Below are 15,571 nucleotides of genomic sequence, written 5' to 3' on the forward strand. Positions count from 1 at the left end.
ATGAACATCCTTTTTAGTTCAATACTGCCAGAAGTATCCTCACCCCAGAGGTTTTTAAATTTACTAACAAAGTTATAGAAAGCATTCTTACTGTATTATAATTTATATTAATAAGTTAATAATAATTTATTATATAATAGTGTATTATAATTATATTATAAATAATAATTCATATTATGATTTACTGTGGCAAAATATAAATAATATAAAATTTACCATTTTAACCTCTTTTAGCTTTATAAACAAATTCTCACAGCTACAATTCAACTTTCTTCCTGGCATGTAAGAGAGACTTCCTAGCCACCTCTTCAGGTTGTAGGGAGGATTCCATGTGCAAATCAGTAAAGCAGCTTCGTAAACAATGAAACACTTTACAGAGATACACAATTTACCTGAAGTCAATATAGGACTGACTGTAGGAAATGACACGATTTTGCCTTGCCACCCCCTCTAAAAAGAAGATTGGATTTAGAAATATTTCAGTTGCCACTAGTCCAAAACATTTTTGAGTTCATTAACCTCAAGAATAAGTGTTCTCCTGCAGTTCTCACTCACCCAAAAGCAACCCATCCTTTCATTTCTACATCTCACTTCTGCTACAGTTGCTGAATGAACTTCCTCACTTTTACTCAAAGGCTTAACCATCAAAAGCCTGTTGGCTAGGTGACAACGGACTTTCAGAGTCACCCAGCTGTTCACAAACCAGACACTAGTTCTCTGAATTATAAGCTGTATCTGAGAAACATGCCTGGGTGGTTCAGTCAGTTAAATGTCTGCCTTCTGCTCAGGTCGTGATCCCAGGGTCCTGGGATGGAGCTCCCTCTAGGGCTCCCTGCTCAGTGGGGAGCCTGCTTCTCCTTTGCCCTCTGCTGCTCCCCCTGCTTGTGCTTGCTCTTTCTTTGTCAAATAAATAAATAAAATCTTAAAAAAAAAAAAAAAAAAAAAGAATCTGAGAAACAGAGGTATATGAAGGATCAGTATAAAGATGCTCTGGGACCTGTCTTTAGGAAAGAATGACTCTATTATTAATGCCAAATTTATTAGTCAGGGTTTCCAAAGAAAACAGAACCAACAGAACCACCAAGATGGAGGAAGAGAACCTAATGGCTCTGCTGGGACCATATATAAGCTCACAGTTTGCCAATTACCTTCAAGGGAGATTTAAAATATGCTGTTAAATATAAACTTCATACATACAAGATTTACCTATGTAACAATGTATAAGATCACATAAATACATACAGAATTATATATATATATATATACACACACACGCACATATAAAGTATATATATATGTGTGTGTGTGTGTGTATATATACACACACATATATAAAGTTTATATATGTGACATTTATTACATGTAAGTAGCTCACACAATTATGGAGACCAAGAAGTCCCAAGATCTGCAGTCTAAGGGCCTGACAACTAGGACAGCCAATGGTCTAAGATCTAGTCTGAGTTTCACAGTAGGAGAAAACCTTCAGACAGAGGTGAATTCTCTCTTGTTCAAGCTTTTTGCTTTACTCAGACTCTTCACAACTGGACAAGGGCAATCTGCTCTGCATAGTCTACAGATTCAAGTGTTAATCTCTTCCAGAAAGACCCTCACAGATACATCCAGAGGAATGTTTTAACCAAGTAACTGGGCATCCCTGCCCCAATCAAGCTGCCACGTGAAAGTAAGCAGCCGGCCAGGGCTAGATATGAAAAGCTAACAGAAGCTCAGCCACTTGAGGTTTCAGGTAAAAAAATGCAGAACTGTAATGTTTAAGCACAAGGCCTAGCTCTTCAGGCTGAAAAGGAAATGCTAAAGAACAGAAATGTCCGAAGTTTCACAACACTTTGCTTCTCTTTCAAAAGTTACTGAAAGGAAGGTTTAACAGGACTGAAACTGTGCTAGTTAAGATTTTGGCAAAATAAAGATCCACCTGCCCAACTGGATCACCAATGCACAGCTTGCTCGGACAACATTTTAGAGACGTCATTACGAAGTACTAATTCAAGGTGGAAACACAACACTACCATGAAAACAAGGAAAAAGGATGGACATTTCATATTCCGTAACTCCACATGCTTCCCCACCACATGACACTGCAGGGCTGAGCACATTATGAGGTGGTAATAAATACATGATTTATGAATCACATTTCAAGGTCAGAGATCTGTCCATTAAGATGCAGTCTGGATTTGAGGGGAAGAGTTTGGATGAAGAAAAGGTACTGATCTTAATTTCCTCATCTGTAAGAACATCATACTGCGGTGTTGTGGTGATGGCAACATCACCATCTATTTCCAGAACTTTTTCATCACAGCAAACAGAAACTCCATACAAATTAAGCAATAACAACCGAGGTCCCGCTCCTCTAGCCCTTAATAATCTCTACTCTACTTTCTATGAATTGTCCTTTTCTAAACAGCCCATGGAAGTGGGATTACCAAGTATCTGTCCTCATCTACGGTGCACCTCAGCATGGTGTTTCCCAGGTTCAACACATGGCATGCATCAGAACTTCCTTCCTACAGTGACTACCATGCCATTGCATGTAAATAATACCACATCTTGCTTAACCTTTTTTATTAATTTTATTTAAATTCGAGTTAGTTAACATATACTGTATTTTGCTTATTTTTTTATCTGCTGATGTGGGTCGCTTCTACTTTTTGACTCTCATTCTGTCATGAACAACAGTGTATCAGTATCTGTTCTGATACCCGGTTTTCAAATCTTTTGGGTGTGTACCTAAAAGTGAGTTTCCCAAGACATACAATAACTCAGTTTACATTTTTAAGGAACAACCAAACTGCTTTCCATAGCACCAGCACTGTTTCAACTTAACAGCAATACACAAGGGTTCCAATTTTCCAGGTCCTGCCCAACACACGTTTTTTAAATTAATTTATCTGACAGAAAGAAAGCGCAGGAAAAAGCACAAGCAGGGGCAGTGGCAGAGGGAAAAGCAGACTCCTCAGGGCTCAACCCCAGAACCCCGGGATCATGATTTGAGCCAGAGGCAGACAAAGACACTAAGTAAGGCTTAACTGACTGAGCCACCCAGGTGCCCTCCCCTCCCCAGCCGTCTTTTAAATAACAATCAGCGTGAAGTGGTATCTCATTGTTGGTTTGATTTGTATTTCCCTAATGACGAGTGACCTGCATTTTTGTTGTGTGAATTATCCATTTGCATACCTTCTTTGAAGAAATGTCCATCCAGGTCTTGTGCCATTTTAAATTGAGTTTTATGTTCTTGAGTTGTAGTTCTTACATATTCTGAATACTAATTCCTTATCAGATATGATTTACATGTACTTTCTCTTATTCTGATTGTCTTTTTACTCTCTTAATAGTGTCCTTAGAGTTTTTAATTTTGATGAAGTCCAATTTACCTGTTTTTCCTGTCACTGCCTGTGCTTTCAGGGTCATAGCCACAAAATCACTGTCAAATCCAATGTCATAATTTTTACCCTGTATTTTCTTTCAAGAATTTTATAGTTTTAACTCTTAAATCCTTTGGTTTGATCTAATTTTTGTACATGGTTAATAGATAAGGGTCAAGCTTACTCTTTTGCAGGTAGAGTTTCCCAGGACCACTACCATTTGTTGAAGACACTGTCCTTTTACCACTAAATGGACTCAGCACCCCTGTGCAAGTTCAACTGACCCTGTATATGAAGGTCAATTTCTGGGCTCTGTATTCCACTGATCTACACGTTCCCTTATGCCAGTACCACAACATTTTGATTACTGTAGTTTTGTAGTAAGTTTTGAAATCATGAAGTGGGAAACTTCAACTTTGTTTTGAGCTTTCAACAGTGTTTTCACTATTCAGAGTCCCATGATTTTCTAGCTGAATTTTAGGATGCGTTTTTCTATTTCTGCAAAAAACAGTCACTGAAATTTTATTGCACCAAATATGTAAATGGCTTTGGGTAGTATTGTCATCCTAATAAAATTAAGTTTTCTAAGCCAAAAACGTGACATGTCTATCTTTTTATATCTTCTTTAATTTTTTCCAGCAGTTTTATAGTTCTCAGTTTACAGGTCTTTCATACACTGAGTTAATTTTTTAAACTCAGTTTTTAAAAAAAATTCCAGTAGAGTTAACATGCAGTGTTATATTAGCTTCAGATGTACTATATAGTGACTCAACACTTGCATACATCACCAGGTGCTCATCCTAAGTGCACCCCTCAATCCCCATCATCAATTTCACCCAACACCCCATGGTCACCAGAGGTGACCATGAGTGTGTTCTCTAGAGTTAACAGTCTGTTTCTTGGTTTGTGTCTTTTTTTTTTTTTTTTGGCCTTTGCTCATTTGTTTTATTTCCTAGATCCCATATATGAGTGAAATCAGATAGTATAGTCTTTCCTACCAAGCTGATTTTGCTTTTTTTGATGCTATCGTAAGTGGAACTGTTTTTCTGGTTTCCTCTTTGGCTAGGTTCATTGTAAGTATACAGAAATGCAACTGGTTTTTGCGTGTTCACCTTCTCTCCTGCAACTTTGCTGAATTAGTTTAGTAGTGCTGTCACAGGTTTTTATTTTCATTTTTCAGTATGAAATCTTTAGATATTCTACATATATAAGATCACGTCATCTGCATCTACTCTTTCTTTTCCCATTTGGATGTCTTTTCTCTCTTTTCCTTGCCAAACTGCTCTGGTTAGAACTTCCAGTACAGTTATGAATAGAAGCAGCGGCAGTGGGCATTCCTGCCTTGTCCCTGAACTAAATCAGAGGAAGCACTATCATATCAGTCTTTTACCACTATGATGTTCACTGGGTGCTTTTCGTATATGGCTTTTATCATGCTGAAGTAACAGTGCTCTATTCCTAGTGTTTCGAGTCACGAAAGGCTGCTGAACTTCATCAAAGGCTTTTTCTGGATCAGTTGACATGATCATGTGTGGATTTTTTTTGTTCCTTTCATTCTATAAATGTGTACTATATTGATCACTTTTTCAATGTGCAATCATCCTAGCATTCCAGGAACAAATCCCACTTGCTCGTGGTGTGTATAATCCTTTTAAAGGACTGCTTAATTTGATTTGCTGGTATTTTATTCAAGATTCTCAAATCATTGTATTTTTAAGGGCTACTGACCTGTAGTTTAATTTTTGTAGCATTTGCTTGGCCTTGGTTATCAGAGCAATGTTGGCTCATAGAATGATTTAATAAGTGTTCCTCCCCTCTTTGATTTCTGGGAAAAATGAGAGGACCAGTTAGTTCTTTAAATGTTAGTTAGTTAGTTAGCATTCACTAGTGAAGACATCAGGTCCAAGCCATTTTACCAGTAGATTTCAGGTATTCGATTTGATCTCCTTACTTGACAATAAGTACGATTTTTATTGAGTTGGTTTTGGTAGTCTGTGTTTCCAGGAACTTATTAATTTTTTCCAGGTTATAAAAATCTGTTGTTGTACAAGTGTTCACAGGACTCTCAATCTTTTTTTTTTTTTTTTAAGATTTTATTTATTTGTTTGACAGAGATCACAAGGAGGCAGAGAGGCAGGCAGAGAGAGAGGAGGAAGCAGGCTCCCCGCTGAGCAGAGAGCCCGATGTGGGGCGCGATCCCAGGACCCTGGGACCATGACCTGAGCCAAAGGCAGAGGCTTTAACCCACCGAGCCACCCAGGCGCCCCAGGACTCTCATAATCCTTTTTTACCCCCTGTAGAATAGGTAGTAAATTCCCAATAAAGTTCATTCCCGATTTTAGAAACGCGAGTTTTTTTTGTTTTTTTGTTTTTTTTTTAAGTCAATTCCAGCTGGGACTGTGCTCAGACCGGGGTGTACTTGAGATTCCCTCCCTCTCCTCCCCTTCTGCCCTCCCCACCCCCTACTTGTGTCTGCTCCCTCTCAAATACATAAATAAAATCTTCAAAGAGAGGTTTCTTTTTTCCCCCCAATGTTAGCATTTATCGCTCTGAATTCCTCCCTTAGCACTGCTTTACTGTGTCCCATAAGTTTTAGTATATTGTGTTTTCATTTTATTCATCTCTAAGTATTTAAAAATTTCCCTTGTGATTTCATCTTTGGCCCACTCCACTGGTTCTTTAAGAGCGTGTTGTTTAACATCTGCAAATCTGTGAATTTTCCAGTTTTCCTCCTGTTACTGATTTCTAACTTCATTTCACTATGGTCCAAAAAGAAATTTGTATGATATCTATCTTGCTACCAAGACTTACACTGTGGCCTAAGAGCAGGTGCGTCCCACAGAAGGTCCCATGTGCACTTGAGAAGAACGCATGTGCTGTTTCTGGGTGGAGTCCTGTGTGTGTCCCTTAGATCTGGCTGGGTTATTGTTATTGAAGTTCTCTATTTCCTCACTTCTGTTCTCTGGGTCTACCCACTCTTGAATATCATTGTAAAATTATCTACTTCTTCCATCAGTTCTGTCAATTTTTGCTTCATAGAATTTTTTTTCATTTTAACTGTTTTTTTTTTTTTCATTTTAACTGTTTTTAAAGATTTTATTTATTTGACAGAGAGAGCGCGCATAAGCAAGGGGAGCTGCAGAGGGAGCCGCAGAAGCAGCCCAATGTGGGGCTCAATCCCAGGACCCTGGGATCATGACCCCAGTGAGAGGCAGACACTTAACAGATTCAGCTACCCAGGCGAAACTTAGCAGTTTTTATTTAAAGTTGCATATATGATTATTCTACTCCTGCATCTTCTCAATTGTTTCTTCCTTATATATGCCCTTTTCCTTTCCTACTTGGCAAAATCTGGCTTTGTGTTCAAGGGCTTTTTGGCGGTCTTTGTCCAGTTTTAGTCTAGTGATAACCACCTTGCTAGAGTGAACGCCCACACAGACAGTTGGGCCATCCGCCTTCTCTTGCTGTACTGGTTCAATGTAGAGGACATGTCTCTTCCTGCAAACCTGGGATAATTTGCCAATTTGCTGACCTTTGTAGTGTCCTCACACAACCTGCACTCCATCACCCTTTCGGATGGGCACAGATCGAACCTTTTACTTCCATCTCAGCTCTTTGGAAAGAGGGAAAGACATGATCTTCCTGCGAATGTGGGATGGTGCACTGAAATGCTGTTTACAGTTTTTGCTCTGGTCAGAAGTCACAAAGGGATTAAACTTCATGTTGGCCAAGGGCACTTCAGCGATGGCCAGAAAAGGGAAGGGCTGCTTCATATAATTTCCTGACCTGTCATTACATGTGTAAATGTTTACCACTATTTTATCTTCTTGCTGTACTGAACCTTTTATGTTCTTCTTTGTCCTTTGCAAATTTTTCCAACTTAAAATCTATCTTGACTCATCTCAGTACAGCCATCCCAGCCAGCTCTCTTTTGGTTACTATTTATGAGAATTCTCTTTTCCCACTCTTTCATATTCAAATTTTTTGTGTCTTTGGATCTAAACTGAGTCTCTTGTAAATAAATAATTGGATCAGGTTTTTCTAGCCAATCTGCCAATCTGTCTTTTTGGAGTTTAATGCATTTATATTTATAGAAACTACTGTTAAGGAAGGACTTAATTCTGTCATTTTGGTGTCCGTGTTCTGTAAGCCTTACAGCTTTTTTGTTATTCTGCACCACTATCTTCTTTTGTGTTCAGCTGATTTTTTTTTGGTAGTAAAACATTTTAAGTCCCTTCTCATTTCCTTTTGTGTGTACTCTACAGCTATTTTATTTGTCATTATCCATCAGCTTTACAGATGTTAATAATGTACCTTATTGTGTTGTATGCGACAAAACCCTTTCCTACAATACTGTGATGCCAACAGACATATCATCATTTTGAGACCAGAGTTTAAGCAAAAGGAAACGAGTATTTTAAGTGTAAACGGTGAAGTAGTTAAAGCCAGAAATTATTACAGATTTCCAATCTAGAAAGGAAAAGCCCAGTGAAGCACAACAGATTTTAATTTTCTATAAAGTAAATATTACTTTCTAATAATCCACCTAAACAGAAAGCTCTTGGAGTCCCTTGCGGGGGGGGGGGGGGGGCCGGGGAGGGGGACCATGGTGCCTGGGTGGCTCAGTCAGTTAAGTGTCTGACTCTTTCATGATCTCAGAGTTGTAAGACTGAGCCCTGCACAGGGCTCCCTGCTCAGCAGGGAGGCTGCTTCTGATTCTCTCCCCACCCCCACTTCCCACTTTCTCTAAGAAATAAACAAATCTTAAAAAAAGAGCAAGAAGTCTTAAGACCAAAAAGTGAGAAAACCCTTGTAGATTATCCCCAGCATTACTAGTCCATTTCTTGCCCTCCATTACTGCAATGAATTACAAACAGCTATCTGGGCCCCTGGCTGGGCCTAGGTTTTTGGTCATTAAAGCCCTGAAAGCTGGTTTTTGGTGACCTGATGGACTCTGGTACCTGACAGGTTGTTTTCTCCTTTTTTTTCTTTCCATCTTGTTTTCTTTTTTCTTCATTCTCCATTCTTTCGTTTTTCCCATTTTTTTTTCTATTTTCCCTTTTCTTTTTGGTTCTATTTTCTCATTTTTCTTCATTGTCTTTTCCCACTTTTTAATTTTATTAGCATAATTAGTAAGCATAATTTTATTTTACATCATTAGTATTAGTGTTGTTAGCACAGTTGGCACTGCCACTTAGAATGGTTAGCAGATCACCATGCAGTAGGACCTTGCAGCCATCTCTGGTAACTAATTACCCATATCTACAATTATGAGCTCCAATTACGAGACCACTGGGCAGGGTAACTTTGCAATGGTGGAAGTTGGCCCAGCACATCTTGATGGGGACAGAGGCTGTGAAGGTCATTAAGGAGAGTCAGCAGAGCTCCTCCAGTTTCCAGGCACTTTTCCATGAAGCACTTTCTATGAAGCACACAGCACAAAGACCCTGAATCACACCAGTATTGTAAAGCGGAGGTGACTGACACTGAGGAAGCACTATTCCTTGCCTGGGAGTAGGTTAGTGGAGGAGACCTGTTTGGTTGTTTACAGTGGACCATGGCCACATGACAGACAAAGAAGCCAGAGGCAAATTCCAGCAGCTAGTAGCCACTGTGCAGTAGGGCATAATCCACAGGGACCTGAAGCAGAGGAACCTGCTCTGTGACACTCGACTGATAGTAAAAACTGCAGACTTTGGCCTGAGCAATGAGTTCACCACCGGCCATAAGCAGAAAACCTATTTTAAGAGCCTCCCTTATACTACCCCAGAACCCTTCCTGTGCCAAAAGTACAATGATCCAAAGTCACCCTCTGCCCCACACTCCCCCCTTCACCCACTCTGGTGAATGTGTGAAACATGCTAATCATTCTGTCACCATGGTCACTGGTGTCCCTGCCTTTTGTGGGAGAGGACTTATGAGAGCTATGAAAGCAGATCCTGAAGGGGCAATACCATATTCCAATATCCTTACCTCTTGAATGTGAAAACCTCAAGAAAACTATGACCCTCAACTCCAGCAATAGAGGAACGTTAGAAAATATTATGAGGGATCCATGGATAAATAAGGCCAGAAGGAGAAACTCAGATCTTTACACATAAAGTGCCTCATGACAAGAAGGACTTCCAGGGTGACCAAGGTCATGATGAACATGGGCTATGGGTGGGATCCAGGACTCAGGAACAGCACTGAAAGTACCAGAGTGTGATGGCCACCTCAGTGACGCCAAGAAACCCAAGGTGGAGGGCCACCCCCATGATAGGAAGTCCCTCCTCCCCTTCTGCTGACCCTAATAACTGCATTCTTCCCCCAACCTAGCAGGTTCAGCAGGTGTCTGACAATGCAGTAAACAATACGTGCAGCAAGCCTGCTATTCCCACCTGGCTCTGCAAGGCGGAAAATCAGTGGTAGAGGAGTACCAGAGCTCAGAGTAGAAGCCCATGGCGCCTGCCAGTCCTGCACCTAGTCTGTCAAGGACCACCCTCCCAGCTCAGCCTCCTACCAGTGGCCCTGGGACCTCCTCCACCTCCAGCAGCAGGAGCACAGCACCAGAGGGAACCAACTGTCCTCAATGTGTGTCCGTAAGAAGAAATCTTTTGCAAACCAGGCAGCCTGATGGCATGACCCAAACCTCTCCCTCCTGTCACAACCAGGGCCAACAGAGACGGCTGCCAGGCTCCTTTTTATTCTAAGACACTTCTGTTTTAGGCTGTCCAGCAAGAATCAGAAAACAAAATATAGTGAAGACAACTGAATCTCTCACGGTGGATGGCCAAGGCAGAAATCAAATCAAAGACCATGGGGAGGTTGACTTGCACTCCCCAAATTTTAGATGAAAAGAAAGAAGACGCTGAACTCCATCGAGCCTGACAACACAGTACAGATCAGCCAGAGACTAGGCACAAAACAGCTGCAGACGGGAGCAATATAAGTAGTACAGGCTGTGTGTGTGAGATGCTTGGGGAAGAGGACTTGGTTATTACTGATAAGGAAAGATTTACTTTTGCCACATACCATTTGTTTTCCGTATGTCTATTTTCCCATTATTCAATTCTTCATTTACTGATATTTTTTGTATTTAGTTGAATTTTTAATGTAATTTTTTCCAAGGGCTCTGCATCATTCCTTCTTCAGCTTAAGGAGCAGCCACGATATGGACTTTTTTTTTTTTTTTTTTTTTTCACGATATGGACTTTTGCTGGGTGTCTCCGCGAAGTGAAAACTACTGGGGGGTCTTGCTCCTGCAGTTAAATGTTCCAGCCCAGGATGACACGTCATGTCGGCTTACAGCTCACTGGCTAGAATGAGTCACACCATACAAGATACTAAGGAGTGTGATTCTCTTGTGGACTTGGAAAGCACACAGTTGGAAATTTGGGGAACTAGGATGAGTTTTACACTGGCTTGCTGTAGTAATAATAAATGTAATTTTAAGATATTATTTACTTGAGAGAGAGAGAATCACGCATGCACTCAAGTGGGGAGAGGGATACAGGAAGAGAGAAAAGCAGACTCCCTGCTGAGCAGGGAGCCCAACACAGGTCTCGATCCCAGGACCCCAGGATCATGACCTGAACTGAAGGCAGGCACTACATGACTGAGCCACCCAGGTGTCCCTGGCATCCATGATTTCTGATGAGCAATCAAGTGTGAAAATCTTTAGAATTCCTTATATATGACAAGTTGATTCTCTTGCTTTCAAGTTCTTGTTGCTTTGCAAATTCAAGTTACAATTTGACTGTAATGTGTCCTGGCATAGATTTCTTGAGTTTATCCTCCTTGGAATTCATTAAGCTTCTTAGATGTGTAAATTCATTAAATTCTGGAAGTTTTCGGCCATTTGATTTTCACAAATGTTTTGTTCCTCTCTAAATATTCTACCTCTGGAGCACCTATGAAGTGTATTGGCATGGATGATGATGTCCTGCTGATCTCTCAGGCTGTGTCATCTTTCGTAATTCTTTCTTTCTTTCTGTTCCTCAGGCTGAATAATTTTGATGGTCTTCAGCTTGCCAATCTTTTCTTCTGTCTGCTCACATCTGCTGCCAAACCCTTCTAAATTTCATTTTGGGGCACTTCAGTGGCTCAGTTGGCTGAGTGTCACTCTTGGTTTGGGCTCAGGTCATGATCTCAGGTAAGACTGAGCCCTGCACTGGGCTCCCTGCTCAGCAGGGAGTCTGCCTGAGATTCTCTCTCCCTCTCTAAAATAAACGAATAAATCTTTAAAAAAAATTTTCATTTCAGTTACTGTACTTTTTTTTCTGCTCCAGAATTTGTTCCCTTTTTATAATTTCTTTCTTGATGGTCTCATTTTGTGTAGACATTGTATATTCTCAATTGCCTTTAGTTCTTTGTCCATGATTTCCTCTGGCCAAGTAATTTAATACAGTGGATTTAAAGTCTTTTATTTACTTATTTATTTATTTGTTTTTAAAAAGATTTTATTTATTTATTTGACAGAGATCACAAGTAGGCAGAGAGAGAGGGGAGGAAGCAGGCTCCCTGCGGGGCAGAGGACCCTGGGATCATGACCTGAGCCGAAGGCAGAGGCTTTAACCCACTGAGCCACCCAGGCGCCCCTAAAGTCTTTTTTTTAAAACAAGAGTTATTTACTTATTTATTTTAGAGAGACAGAGAGAGCGCACAAGGGCAAGCAGGGGAGAGGGAGAGAGAAGCAGACTGCTCGCTGAGTATGGAGCCCAAAATGGGGCTCTATCTCACGACCCCAGGATAATGACCTGAGCCAAAAATCAAGAGTTGGGATGGTCAGCTATGCAGGCACCCCAATTTAATGCTTTAATTTTTAATTCCAATGTCTAAGCTTCCTCTGAGATGGCTTCTGTCCAGTTCCTTTTTTTCCTGTGAACGGGTACATTTTCCTGTTTCTTCATATGCTTCACTTTTTTTTCTTGTTGAGAAATGAACCTTCTGAGTATTATAATGTGGTATCCTGGAAATCTCACTCCCCTGTTCCTCAGGGATTGCTGATTGTTATTTGCTGAGAGCTGGAATTGTTCATTTGTTAGCACAGCACTCACTTAGGAAAGATCAGCACTCTATCCCTTCATGAAGTACATCTCCATCCAATCAGGTTCCACAGTTCCAAGATAGTTGATTCCAAAATACTCTTTCCAGGTCAGTGGCTGACTTTGTAGAGGGACTGACTTCTAATGCTTCCCCCTCAGTCATCTTGTGTGACATCACTGTAGTCTATAGTCTTTTAATTTAAGTATCAGTGAACTTGTCCAATTTTCACACCCTGACCAAACTTATTCAAGCCTCTGAATCACTGCTAATTCTCTCAGCAGAAAATGCATGCATATTTTTTGGATATAAGTATGATTTGTTTTCTAGTTTTAGTAAAGGATCAGGATGAGTCTTTCTCCTTAAATGTTACCATCTTTCTTGAGGTGCCTGGGTGGCTCAGTCAGTTAGGCATCTGCCTTAGGCTCGGGTTGCGGTCCCAGGGTCATGGGATCATTGGGCTCCCTACTCACTGGGAAGCCTGCTTTCCTTGCTTGTGCTCTCTCTCTCTGGCATATAAATAAATAAAATCTTTTTTAAAAAATGTACCATCTTTCTTAAATCTCTTGCAACTACAGAAGACCATCACAGGAAAGGAAATGATAAGCGGCAAAAGACAAAGATCATCTAATAGCACAGATTGAAAATACCAAACTGGTGGCTCCTGGGCTTAAGTACTGTTCAAAATACTAAAAGTGGTATGTGAGTATTAAGAGAGAGGTAGCTGACTGGGAGCATGACACAGAATTTACTTTAGGAGTCTTTTTATTCTGGGTACAACTGTCCGGTGCTCTGAAGTTATACTTCAGAGCTGGAGTTAATACTTCGAACTCTGTGCTCAGAACACATTAGGGACTTGAATATTTGCTAAAATATTTAGCTTCCTTTGTCTTAATAGAGGCAACTTTCTGGAAGCATACATAAGAAAGGATACAAAGAATGCTCCATACAGGTAAAGTACTTAGTTCTCACTCTAGAAACCCTCTCTCTCTAAAACATGGCTTTTTGGGGGGTACCTGGGTAGCTCAATCAGTTGGGCATCCAACTGTTTTTGTTTTTTTTAAAGTTTTTTTTATTTATTTACTTGACTGAGAGAGGGAAAGAAGAAGCAGGCTCCCCACTCATCAGGAAGCCTAATGCAGGGCTCAATTCCAGGACCCTGAAATCATGACCTGAACTGAAAGCAGACCCTTTACCAACTGAGCCACCCAGGCACCCTGGGCATCTGACTCTTGATTTCTGCTCAGGTCATGACACTGGGCCATGCATGGGGCTCCACCTCACCACAGAGTCTGTTTGTCTCTCTCCCTCTGCTCCTCTCCCTGCTCTCTCTCTCTCTCAAATAAAATCTTTAAAACAAGCCTTTTTTGAAGCAATAAATTTGTATCAGCAGGATACGCTGGGAGTTAAAATGTTTAGGAAATTAAGGTTCTAACGGTCAGCAATTTCCCCCAAACACAGTCTTCCTCCAAAAACAGCCAAAATAGGGGCGCCTGGGTGGCTCAGTGGGTTAAGCCGCTGCCTTCGGCTCAGGTCATGATCTCAGGGTCCTGGGATCGAGTCCCGCATCAGGCTCTCTGCTCAGCAGGGAGCCTGCTTCCCCTCTCTCTCTCTCTCTCTGCCTGCCTCTCCATCTACTTGTGATTTCTCTCTGTCAAATAAATAAATAAAATCTTTAAAAAAAAAAAAAAAACAGCCAAAATACCTCAACAATTAATCTGTCAATGGCTATGAATATGAACGAGTTTTCACTATGACATTATCATTGGTTAGGAGCAATAGGGGAAGTTTGGAACTTCTATTCAGTTATCACCAGAAATGGATACAAATAAGGGTACCACACCATGCCCACACTGCCCATGCATCTTTGTTTAGCGAGCAATCTTATTTTTTTTGGAGCAGTTAGCTCTGTTTCCTCTTTCACCGTTTCTGCTGCGCTTGCAAGCACAAGATGCCTGCCTCCATCTGCACAAAACCTGTCAAATAGGTGTCCCTACTTTTAGAGCCACGGTCACCATCTTAGATGGGGCTTGCACATACTCTACCTATGCTATTTTAGTTGTAAATCCTTTGAACTAGAATAATGTCCCTCATATTTTATTATTTCCTTTCAAATATGTAAATATGGGTGTGCCTGGGTGGCTCAGTGGGTTAAAGTCTCTGCCTTCAGCTCAGGTCATGTTCCCAGGGTCCTGGGATCGAGCCCCACATCAGGCTCTCTCCTCAGCGGGGGACCTGCTTCCCTTCCTCTCTCTGCCTGCCTCTCTGCCTACTTGTGATCTCTATCAAATATCATTAAAAAAAAAACCCACAAATATGTAAATATGGACAGATTATCACAATGAAATGTGGTTAATATGAAAATGAAGTACCACAAATATGTCTGCCTTTATTCACATCACAGTACTTCCTACCTCGTCTCTTGAATAATCACATACCCAAAAAAAACAAAGCCTGCCACACCGAGTAGCAGTGTATACCACGCCATTTTTCTTACTGTATTCAGCCCCAATCTCTCCTCCTCATTTTTGAGGCCTACCATCCTCTCAAATCTATCACCTCCAATCAGTCACTGCCAAGAATCTAGACGCCCTACTTCCGGGTTCTGCCAAATTAACATACTGGGAAGGTAATGGGTCCACTTCTCTCCTTTCCTTGATACAACTCTCTCAGCCAAGAAAACCCAAGTGGTGAAAGAACTCTGCCCCTAGTTCACAATACATATTCAAAACATAAACACACAAAAGCAGACTTACATGTATGATGAGTGAATATTCTAAAATGTAGCTAGATATTTTTGAAGTAGGGTAAAGAACAAGACATGCTCCCATTTGTGTTTATTAGGTTGAATCCTATGAAAATGTCATTTTTGTAGGTCAAAACCAAGCAACTTTATAGGGTTCAATGTCTCTACGGTACAGGAGGGATTAAGGTAGGAAAATATTTGTTTTCAATGTTTCATTCTGTACAACTGAATGTATGAAGTTTATCATTACCTCTTCACATCCAAAACCTGAACATCTGGCCCGGAAGCCTGCTATCACATCTTTGCACACTACATCATCCCCTTTTGTGGGTGGCTCCTCATGTGTCACACAGTCAAAAAGAAAAATTCCTTCAGCACAGGAACTATCTTACTCCTCTGGCATTTCCCTAATACAGCACCTGCT

At 40.8% G+C, this 15,571-nt stretch overlaps 1 protein-coding gene and 1 pseudogene across 2 annotated transcripts in view; both read right to left on the bottom strand.

Annotated features, from left to right (window-relative positions):
- RAB7A (RAB7A, member RAS oncogene family) overlaps nucleotides 1-15,571 on the bottom strand; it is a 72,232-nt gene that overhangs the window by 40,324 nt on the left and 16,337 nt on the right. The gene's annotated exons all lie outside the window — the stretch shown is intronic.
- Nucleotides 6,536-7,906, bottom strand: LOC116585891 (annotated as a pseudogene).

Source organism: Mustela erminea, chromosome 1, assembly GCF_009829155.1.
Source record: "Mustela erminea isolate mMusErm1 chromosome 1, mMusErm1.Pri, whole genome shotgun sequence".
Taxonomy (NCBI): Eukaryota; Metazoa; Chordata; class Mammalia; order Carnivora; family Mustelidae; genus Mustela; species Mustela erminea.